Here is a 10114-nt window from a genome sequence, read left to right on the forward strand (position 1 = left end):
CCTAACAGTAGCGGCCGCTGACAAATCTCACATCCAGCCTGCCAAGCAAAACACCCAAATGGATCAGCATACGCGGTACATATGTATGCAATTGTCAAAGAGTATTTGAAACACACTTTTAAAAAATCTAAAAAGAAAAGAACAGCAAAAAGGAAGAAGTAGGTAATGCTGGCGCTGAGGAGAGGCGTGGGGAAGAGGAAAGGGTGACTATGTAAACCTCTACAGCAGAGCAGGCAAGGTGACTCGGCGGCTCAAGGTACCTGCAGCCAGGCCTGATGATCCGGCTTGAGCCAATTTCTGGGAGCTGTTCTTTGACCTCCACAGCACCTGTGTCTACACACTAAAATAAACAAACAGAAAATAAAGTGGCAACATGAGAGCTGGCATATGACTCAACAGTAGAACCCTCGCCTCCCTTGGAAATCAAAAAACAAAACAAAGACAACAACAACAAAAGCCCCAAAAGCTACAGTTTTAAGAGTTTGCCGACACTTGCAAGATCGCACAGGACAGAGTGACAAACACTTGTGCTACAGTAGGACTCATAAAAACAAGACTTCTATGGGCAGCAGCGGTGCACACCTGGAATCCCATAACTCAGGAAGCAGAGGTAGGTGGCCTCTGTGAGTTCGAGGCCAGCCTGATCGACATACAGAATGAGTTCCAAGACAGCCAGGGCTACACAGAGAGGCCCCGTCTCGAAAAACCAAAACCAAAACCAACAAACCAAACAAAAAACAATCATAGGCTTCAGGCAGCCAGGCCCAGGGTCGGAGTATTTTGGTTGCCTTGAGTTTCCTGTCTGAGAATTGGGACAGTTATGGCATATGGGTTCATTATTAGGCTTTTAAAAGGTGTACACAAGAAGCCAGGTACCATCACACCTCTAATCCGAGCACTCAAGAAGGCAGAGACAGGCGGATCTCTGTGAGTTTGAGGCCAGCCTGGTGTACGAGCAAGTTCTAGGACAGCTGTGGCTGTTACACAGAGAAACCTTGTCTCGAAAATCAAAACCAGAAAATGTGTACAAAGTGCTTAGCATATTATTTGAAGCACAGTGACCAGCACCCAGGAAATAACTATTATTATTTTAACTGGTACAAATGTGAGGGAAGATGAGACCCCCTCCCCTATAAACCGATTCCCAAAGTCCCATTCATCAAAGTTTCTCTTAGCAACCTCCAACCCTTCTGGATGGCTTTTTCTCTCCTGGAGCACTTATGAGCACCTTGTCTTGGTTAAAGTTTCTATTGCTGTGAAGAGACACTGACCGTGGCAACTCTTAAAAAGGAGAACATTTAATTGGGGCTGGCTTACAGTTTCAGATGTGTAGTCCTTTATTGTCATGGTGGGGAGCATGGTGGCACACAGGCAGCCATGGTGCTGGAGAAGGAGCTGAGAGTTCTACATCTGGATCTGCAGGCAGCAGGAAGAGAGACTCAAACATTAGACCTTGCTTGAGCTTCTGAGACCTCAAAGCCCACCCCCTAGTGACACACTTCCTTCAACATGGCCACACCTCTTTTTAAAAATACCAACCAGGATTTTTAATATAAATAAAACTAGTATATTTAAAACACAAAACAAAACAAACAAACAAACCATATAAACCCAAACCAGTGACAAGTGGTGGGAGGAAGGGCCCTTTGGTTCAACTAGCTTTCCAAATAATAACAAAGATTTATTGCAAGCTCTTGTACGGGTATGGTGAATATTTGATTTGTCAAGCTGGGAATTGAGCAAGGGTACTAGCTCAGAGGTCAAATCAGACCCTGGGCTCATTGAGGGGGAGAACAAGGTTCCTCCCAGCTAAAGTAGCACTTAGGTGTGACAGGGTCCTGTTCCAGCAGGGAAACCTGTCACCAGGTCTCTGTCCCTCTGGGATCAAATTGTGGCTACCCAGGCTTGCTGGGCTGGGGATTGGCACAGGCTCATCCTATGTCGTGTCCCAGCCATCTGGAACATATCGAATCAGGGTTCACCTGAAAGAGAGAGTGGAGATTGAAAGTAGGATACAGAGACGCGAGAAATAACGAATCAGGTCAGGAAATCTCTAATCAAGGTTCCTTTAATGCGGACAAGTAAGACATAAAGTCTTATACATAGTAAGGTCAATAGGATCTATTCTGATCCTCCCCCCCCCCCCCCAAGCTCCCAAGGCAAGAAGAACACAATAGCCTGAATAGCTCTCTGTAAGAACTTCCTAGTACTGAGTATCTCTCTGAAAGGATTTCCTTAACCCTCCAGGTGTTTCTCAGTAGGCTCTTCCCTACTTCTTTCAAAGGTAAAATAGTCCAAGGATGGCCTGGAACACAAAGACCTCCTCTGGCAGAGCTCAGCAGCTGGAAGGTCACAGCGTGCATCCTAAGCACGGGATTTCTGACGTGGCAGAATTTAGCACTGCTTCCCACAATCCTACTCTTTTAGAGTGCCTTTAGCGAGAAGGGGGAGGGGTCACTTAACCCTAGGACTTGCTTCTGTCCCAGGAGACCACAAGCTGCTCCTAGACTCATTCAGTGTCTCTAGCAGCTGGGCAGACACAACATCCTTGACCGTCTCATGTCCATCCTGCCAATCAGAAGGCAGCACAAACCTAAATGAGGCCACTGAAAGGCATTGAATGCCCGGGGATCACAACCTGGTACCAAAAGCGATGCCAGCAAGCGGGCCCTGTTGCTAAACAGGAAGGAACACTGGGCTGCCCAGCTTCATTCGCTGACACAGGAGCTGTAGAGCATCCCGAGCCCCTTTTAGCCATGGCTGCAGCTTGGGGCGTGCTGAACTTGGCGGGGTAGCAGCAGCGCCTCCTGCAGGCAGGGCCCAGCGGGTCGCGGGAGAGCACCCGCGCACGCTGTTCCCCGCTGTTCAAGCTCGCAGGCAGCCTGTCTGCTCGCGCTTCTTGGTGCTTCGGCACACCAGGAGCCGGCAAGAAGGACGCAGCTGGTGGTTGTGCAGTGTAGCAATAACTGCTTGGGCACCAGGCCATGAGCTGTAGCGCGCGTAGACAAAGCCGCAGCTGAGGCCACTGGAGGTCATCATCAGGCGGAACTCAGAGGCACCCTACACGCTGAAAGAGTGGGATCAGCTGCTGTTTGTACACATCCTGCGGTAGCCTTCCAATAAACACCTCGGAGCCTGAAGGTAGCGGGCTGCCCACCCAGCCTGGGGGCGGCCTGCCATACTTCCTTTGCCGTTTGACCTGCACCAGGCAGATGCCAGTCTCCCTTACCCACGCCTCCAGGGCTGCCTTGTTCTCTGGATTCACCCTCTCACACCATTATCCACACTCCTGTTTACACTGCCTAACTCTCTCCTAACACTCCCAGTACCCTCTTTTCGGCCACACCTCTTAATAATGCCAGTCCCTATGAGTCTATCAGGCCATTTTCCTTCAGACCGCCACGTACCTCTCCATGAATTCTTTTTTCAAAAAAGTATTTATTTATTACTCTTGATAAATATCACATATTAATGTAAGGTATTTTGGTCAGTTTCTTTCCCCCATTATCCTTACCCTCCCCACTCCCATTTCTGGTGGATTCCTATTTAGACTTATCCCATGTTACTTCTCTACTCTCTGCTTATCTAAATACAAAAAAGGGAAAATGTCAAACAATAAAAAAGATTTACAGCCGGGCGTGGTGGCGCACGCCTTTAATCCCAGCACTCGGGAGGCAGAGGCAGGCGGATCGCTGTGAGTTCGAGGCCAGCCTGGTCTACAAAGTGAGTCCAGGACAGCCAAGGCTACACAGAGAAACCCTGTCTCGAAAAACCAAAAAAAAAAAAAAAAAAAAAAAAAAAAAAGATTTACTTATTTCAGACTGGCTGTGAGCTGGGCTTCAAGACATGCACCATCATGCCTGGTATTAAGAAGAGTTTGGGGGAGCTGGGTGTGGTGGCACATGCCTATAATCCCAGCACTCGGGAGGCAAAGGGAGGCAGATCTCTGTGAGTTCGAGGCCAGCCTGGTCTGCAAAATGAGTCCAGGACAGCCAAGGCTACATAGAGAGACCCTGTCTTGAAAAACCAAACAAAAGAAGAAGAAGAGGAGGAAAAAGTGGAGGAAGAGGAGGAGGAGGAAGAGGGCGAAGAAGAAGAGTTAGGGGGCTGGAGAGATGGCTCAGAGGATAAAAACACTGACTGTTCTTCCAGAGGTCCTGAGTTCAATTCCCAGCAACCACATGGTGGCTCACAAGCATCTATAATGTGATCTGACGCCCTCTTCTGACCTGCAGGTGTACATGCAAGCAGAGCACTGTATACATAATAATAAATAAATCAATCTTAAAAAGAAGAAAAGAAGAAGAAGAAGAGTGTGCGTCTTTAGTCTCTTCCAAGGCTAAGCTTTTTATTCTTTGAGACAGGGTCTTAGCGTGTACCCTGGCTGGCCTGGAACTTACCATATAGACCAGGCAGGTCCCAAACACAGAGATCCATCTTCCTCTGCCTCCCCAGTGTTGGGATTAAAGGCGTGTGCTGCCATGCCAGGCTATTACTAAGCAAGTTTTTTCTTGGCTAATTTGGGGCTTGTTTTGAGGCTTCAGCAGATGCTCAGTGGAACCATACAAATACTTTACCCCAGCTGTGACCCCGAAGGTCTTTCAGATGTTCTGTGAAGAAAACGCCTCTGCAAACTCAGCAGGCTCACAGTCAGAAATGTTAGTAAAGGACCTTTACAACTTGACCTTCAACTGCAGTACCTAGGTCCCTTCCCCTCCACCAGGTCACACCCTAGGCCCAGGACAGAAGCACAAGGGTCTGGTGGGACACCAGAGGTTCCCTCCCAATGGAAGTGAGTCTAGACATTATTATCCGAACAAAGAGAAAGGCAGGCAGGGGCGAGATACGCTCTAGTAGAGCCCTGGCTTGAATGAAGAGAACTGAGAAGTGCTGCTCTTAAAGCAGGAGGTGTGCCCTCAACAGACCTGCAGTGTTGGCACGTGTCTCAAACGGAATGCTTCTGAGCATGCGTGACAGACACGCTTTAGGCCTGAGTCTTTGTTGTTTTTGTTTTGTTTTGCTGAGACAGGGTTTCTCTGTGTAGCCCTGCCTGTCCTAGAACTGGCTCTGTTGACCAGTTGGGCCTGGAATTCAGAGATCTGTCAGCCTACCTCCTAAGCGCTGCAATTAAAGGTGTGCACCACTACCGCCTGGCTAGGCCTGAGTCTTACACTAAGAGACAGGGTTCAGTGGTTACGGCCGCTAAGTCTTCTTGCAGAGGGCCAGAGTTCAGTTCCCAACTTGCCTGCATCTAACAGTTGGGTAACTCCAGTTCCGTGGGATTGGAAGCTGTCTTCTGCCCTCTGCTGGTCTCTGCACTGTAAATGGCTCACAGAAGCTAATGCAGGCTCGCAAACATACACCTAAATAACAGCAAGTCAATCTTCAGGAAAAGAAAAAAGATGCAGCCTTGAGTCTGCGGTGGAATACAGTAGCTCGACGGGGTGCAGTCAGGCTGTTTACTTAGGATGTTAAGAATTAAGAGAGGTAGGTAGATTTTTCTGGGTTTCAGAAATTTGCAACGAAGGTAAATCATGTGGTATTTTAGTTTTTAGGAGGAAACAAATGTTGAAAGGGGCAGGTTAACATTGGGAGGGGGACAAAAAGTATCTTTTAACTCAACTTGCCCTGGAAAGATCTTGGTAGCTACTCCCTTGGATTTCTCTGTCTGAGGGAGACATCTAGAAGCTGCTGGTCGGTTCTGTGCTGTCTGTCGTGAGCGGCTTCTCCAGCTGGTTTCCTCACCGATCCAATCACTGATCCCAGTGGATAAAACCCAACTAGAATGCTATGAAACTTTGGCTGATTTGAAGGAGAAGAGGCAAGCCTGAGGAGGTTCTGTCATTTCCTGGGCACAGCAGAGGAGCAGTCCAGAGAGCAAGCATTGAGAGACAATGGGAGCAGAGGACAGTTTAAAGGACACCTGGGGACACCTGAGGAAATCTGAGTGTTGACCAAATTCCGACTGATGCCGACTGGGTTGATGTCTATTTTCTTTAATTTCCCTCTTGCACCTTCTTCTCTTCTTTTTGTGGTGGGGTCTTGCTTTGCTGCCCAGCTAGCAACCTGCAGACTCACACAACCTTCTGGCCCCAGGCTCCCAGGTGACTGGGACTATGGGCGCTCACTACCACATCTGGCCTAAAGTTGTTCTTCGTAGGTGTGGGTAGGGCATTGCTCAGGGTAGGAGAATGCTTCTGTTCTTGGAGATGCAGGTCCAGGTCTTCCAGGATAAGGATGCAGACACCTGTAAGCTATTTTGGGCAAGGGCATGTATGCAGGGATCCACAGAGAGCAAAATGTCAATAATTGTAAAATCATTTGTGTGTAGAATGTGAATAAATGAATAACTACTATATATTTTTTTTTCAAAATGCAAAGGAAACTTTATTCAAAATCAAAACTATACTGAGCATGTGGTGCCATCCTCTAATCACAGCACTTGGGAGCCAGGGCCAGGTAGATCACCATGAGTTCAAGGCTAGCCTGGTCTACACAGAGAGTTCCAGACCAGCCAGAGATGCATAGTAAGACCCTGGTTTTTTTGTTTTTTGTTTTTTTTTTTTTTTGGTTTTTTTGTTTAGGAAAAAAAAAAAGTGGGTCGGGGTTGGTGGCCTTTAATTACAGCACTCAGGAGGCAGAGGCAGGCAGATCTCTGTGAGTTCAAGGCCAGCCTAGTCTACAAAGGCAGTCTAGGACAGCCAAGACTACACAAAGAAACCCTGTCTCAAAAAACAGAAAAAACCAAAAAACAAAAACTTGAGCTGAATCGTGGTATTTGCCTGTAACCCCAAGTGAGGAGGCTGAGGCAGAGGGGTCTTACCTTGAAGACCTCTTACCTTATGTGGGACCTCGTATCAAAATGACAACAACACTGAAAATCGAATTTGCACCTCAAATGTGACAAGCCTTATGCTGGCTTGCTTGTGTGGAAATGTAATGTTTCATGCCTTGCAGTCTCGCAATGCTGTGACCACTCACAGCCTTATCTGCTGTGCTTCGGATCACTTCCCAGCACTCCTGCATTCTCTCAGGTCTGACATGGGCTAGATGGATGGATGGATGCTGCCCTCCTCCCTTCCCCAACCCCAGCTTCCCAGGTTGACTCTGGCTGGTCCTCTGGATTCCTGTGCTGGTGGAAGCCTTGCTCCCTACTTCTCTCCGGCTAGGTCACTTCCCTTGCCTCAGCACTTAGCCCAGTCTACTCTAATTATCAGCTTCTTGACTGATATCTCTCCAAGTCTACGGTTTCCTGGAAGAGATGAGAACTCTGCCTCTTTACAGCTGCAACTTGAGTCCCTGGCACAGCGCCTGTGCAAAGAGCCTGAGACCATGTGGTGTGGGAACAGCCAACACCAGACCTACCGACTTTTTCCTTTTTTTTTTTTTTTTTAGATTTATTTATTTACTTATTTATTAAGTATACAGTGTTTTGCCTGCATGTACACCAGAAGAGGGTACAAGATCTCATTATAGATGGTTGTGAGCCACCATGTGGTGGCTGGGAATTGAACTCAGGACCTTTGGAAGAGCAAGCAGTGCTCTAACCTCTGAGCAATCTTTTGAGCTCCCCGAGCAACTTTTTGGAGCATCAAGATGGAATGCAGCAAGCTGTCCTAGGAGACTCTAAATATATATATGCATGTCATAATTTAGCATACATATGAAAATGGGTGCCTAATACCAAATGGATTTTAATTAGGATTATGATGCAAATTCTTAGAAATTACATTTTATAAAATTAAGTTCTCTTCAAAAGTGCTCTTTACTGGAAAAACAAGCAGAGTCCAGAAGATTCAGGTCACCCCATGGCCCTGTGTGCGTTGACTAGCATTCTGCCTCTCTGAGTCTGTCATTCCCCACCTGGGTTCTGACTCTACTCCCTGCTGCCCAGATACAACGTCCTCTTTCAACTGCCCTCCACCTTGGTGTTGCCTTCTCACCAACCGGTGCATATGTCTGTGAACCTTAGTGCCAAGTCTGTGTCCTGGAAGAGCTGTACTAAGAACACAGTTAAACCAGTGAAGATGAGGAAATCTGAGAGTCGAGACCATACAGGCTGCATCCGAGGACATGGTATTGGTGGGGTCCACAAGCAGAATTATCGAATGATCAACTTTCTATGGAAAGGAAACCAAGCCAGGACCCTTTGAAGAGAAGATTGTCATGGCCCCCTATGATCCTTGTAGGTCTGTAGACAGCTCTGATTGCTGGGGGCAGCCAGAAACGTTGGATCATTGCCACAGAACACACGAAGGTAGGAGATACGATTCTCAACTCTGTGTAGGCAGGATGGCAGTGGCTGCTCATGAAGGGGATGCGCATCCTCTTGGGTTGTTGCCTGTGGGGACCCTCATCAACAATCTAGAAAGTGAGCCTGGCCGAGGAGCCCAGTATATCTGAGCTGCAGGGACATATGGCATGCTGCTTCAGAAAGTGAATGGAACAGCCATTATCCAGGTGCCTTCTAGGTGCTGGAGCTGTGTACTGCCACTGTAGGCTGAGTTTCCAACGTTAATCTTTTCTTTTCTTCTTCTTTTTTTTTTTTTTTTTTTTAAGAATATTTACTTAGCATGTATACAGTGCTCTACCTGCATGTGTGCCTGCAAGCCAGAAGAGGGCATCAGATCATATTATAGATGGTTGTGAGCTACCATGTGGTTGCTAGGAACTGAACTCAGGACCTCTAGAAGAGCAGTCACTGCTCTTAACCTCTGAGCCATCTCTCCAGCCCCCTCCAGTGTTAATCTTAACCAGCAGGTTATCAGCAAGGCAGGATGGAACCGCTGGCTGGGCAAGAGGCCTAACAGTGGGCTGTGGCAACATAAAGGAAGCTGGGCCGGCTGAAAAATTCAGCCACTGCCCACCATGAAGAGTTTTGTGAAGTTGCCCTGAGGGGCTGCCCAAAGCTGATATCCCTGGACTCTAATAAAATGCCCCTTGTTTTTTTTTTTTTTTTAAAGTGCTCTTTACTCATTGAACTACTTTTAAACCCTTAAGCCGGGCACGGTGGCGCATGCCTTTAATCCCAGCACTCAGGCAGAGGCAGGTGGATTGCAGTGAGTTCGAGGCCAGCCTGGTCTACAAAGCGAGTCCAGGACAGCCAAGGCTAACACAGAGAGACCCTGTCTCGAGACCCCAAAATTAAAACAATTTTTTAAAACCCATAATTTTAGCTGTTATTATTATTTTTTAAAGATTTATTTATCTAATATGTATACAATGTTCTGCTTGTATGTGTGCCTGCCCGACAGAAGAGGGCACCAGATCTCATTATAGATGGTTGTGAGCCACCATGTGGTTGCTGGGTAGCCTCTGGGCCATCTCTCCAGCCCTAGTTGTTATTATTTTGGGTGAAGGGGGTGTGTGCCACAGTGTATGTGCCGAGTGGAAGATAACTTGTGGAAACTGGTTCTCTCCTACTATGTGGACTCTGAGAATCAGACAGGTTATCAGGCTTGGTGGCAAACACATCACCTGCTCAGCCGTCTACAATTCTATCTGCAGCTCCTTATTGCTCCTGCAAGGCAGTCAGTCGCATCAGCAGTTGTGGAAGTGTTTCTCCAACAATTATGCCCCCCCCCCCCTATTTTATTATCTTATCTAGGACAATGGCTTTCACACCGACACCCAATTGCCTTTGGAATCCACAGAGATGATCCTATTTCATGTGAGCAAGGGGCTTTATCAGCGTCAGCCTGGATGAGCCTGCATGTGGAGAACGAGAGACCACATGTCTCCTTTCTAATGCTCAGAAAGGCACTTTAGGGATCGCACCAGCGCTGGCATTAAGTTTTCAGATGGATTTTTACTCTAGCCACCTAGGCCAGCTCCAAGCCTCATCTCACAAAGCATGAACCAGCCTTATGAGGTCCTCCTGACAACTGAAGGTCGCCGTGTGTGGTGGCACACACCTTTAATCCCAGCACTCCGGAGGCAGAGGCAGGCAGACCACTGTGAGTTCGAGGCCAGCCTGGTCTACAAAGTGAGTCCAGGACAGCTAGGGCTGCTACACAGAGAAACCTTGTCTTGAAAAACAAACAAGCAAACAAACAAAAAAGTACTGAACAAAGTATTTGCCTCTCCCTCTCTCTCTTTTTCTTTTTTCTTTTTC

General features: G+C 47.5%; 2 pseudogenes; one reads left to right on the forward strand and one right to left on the reverse strand.

Annotated features, from left to right (window-relative positions):
• Position 1: 1 nt before the first annotated feature.
• LOC127191100 (dead end protein homolog 1-like) lies at positions 2–7026 on the reverse strand (annotated as a pseudogene).
• An 848-nt stretch (positions 7027–7874) lies between these two features.
• On the forward strand, positions 7875–8913 carry LOC127191101 (39S ribosomal protein L2, mitochondrial-like; annotated as a pseudogene).
• Positions 8914–10114: the final 1201 nt, after the last annotated feature.

The sequence above is a fragment of the Acomys russatus genome, chromosome 6 (assembly GCF_903995435.1).
Source record: "Acomys russatus chromosome 6, mAcoRus1.1, whole genome shotgun sequence".
Classification (NCBI taxonomy): domain Eukaryota; kingdom Metazoa; phylum Chordata; class Mammalia; order Rodentia; family Muridae; genus Acomys; species Acomys russatus.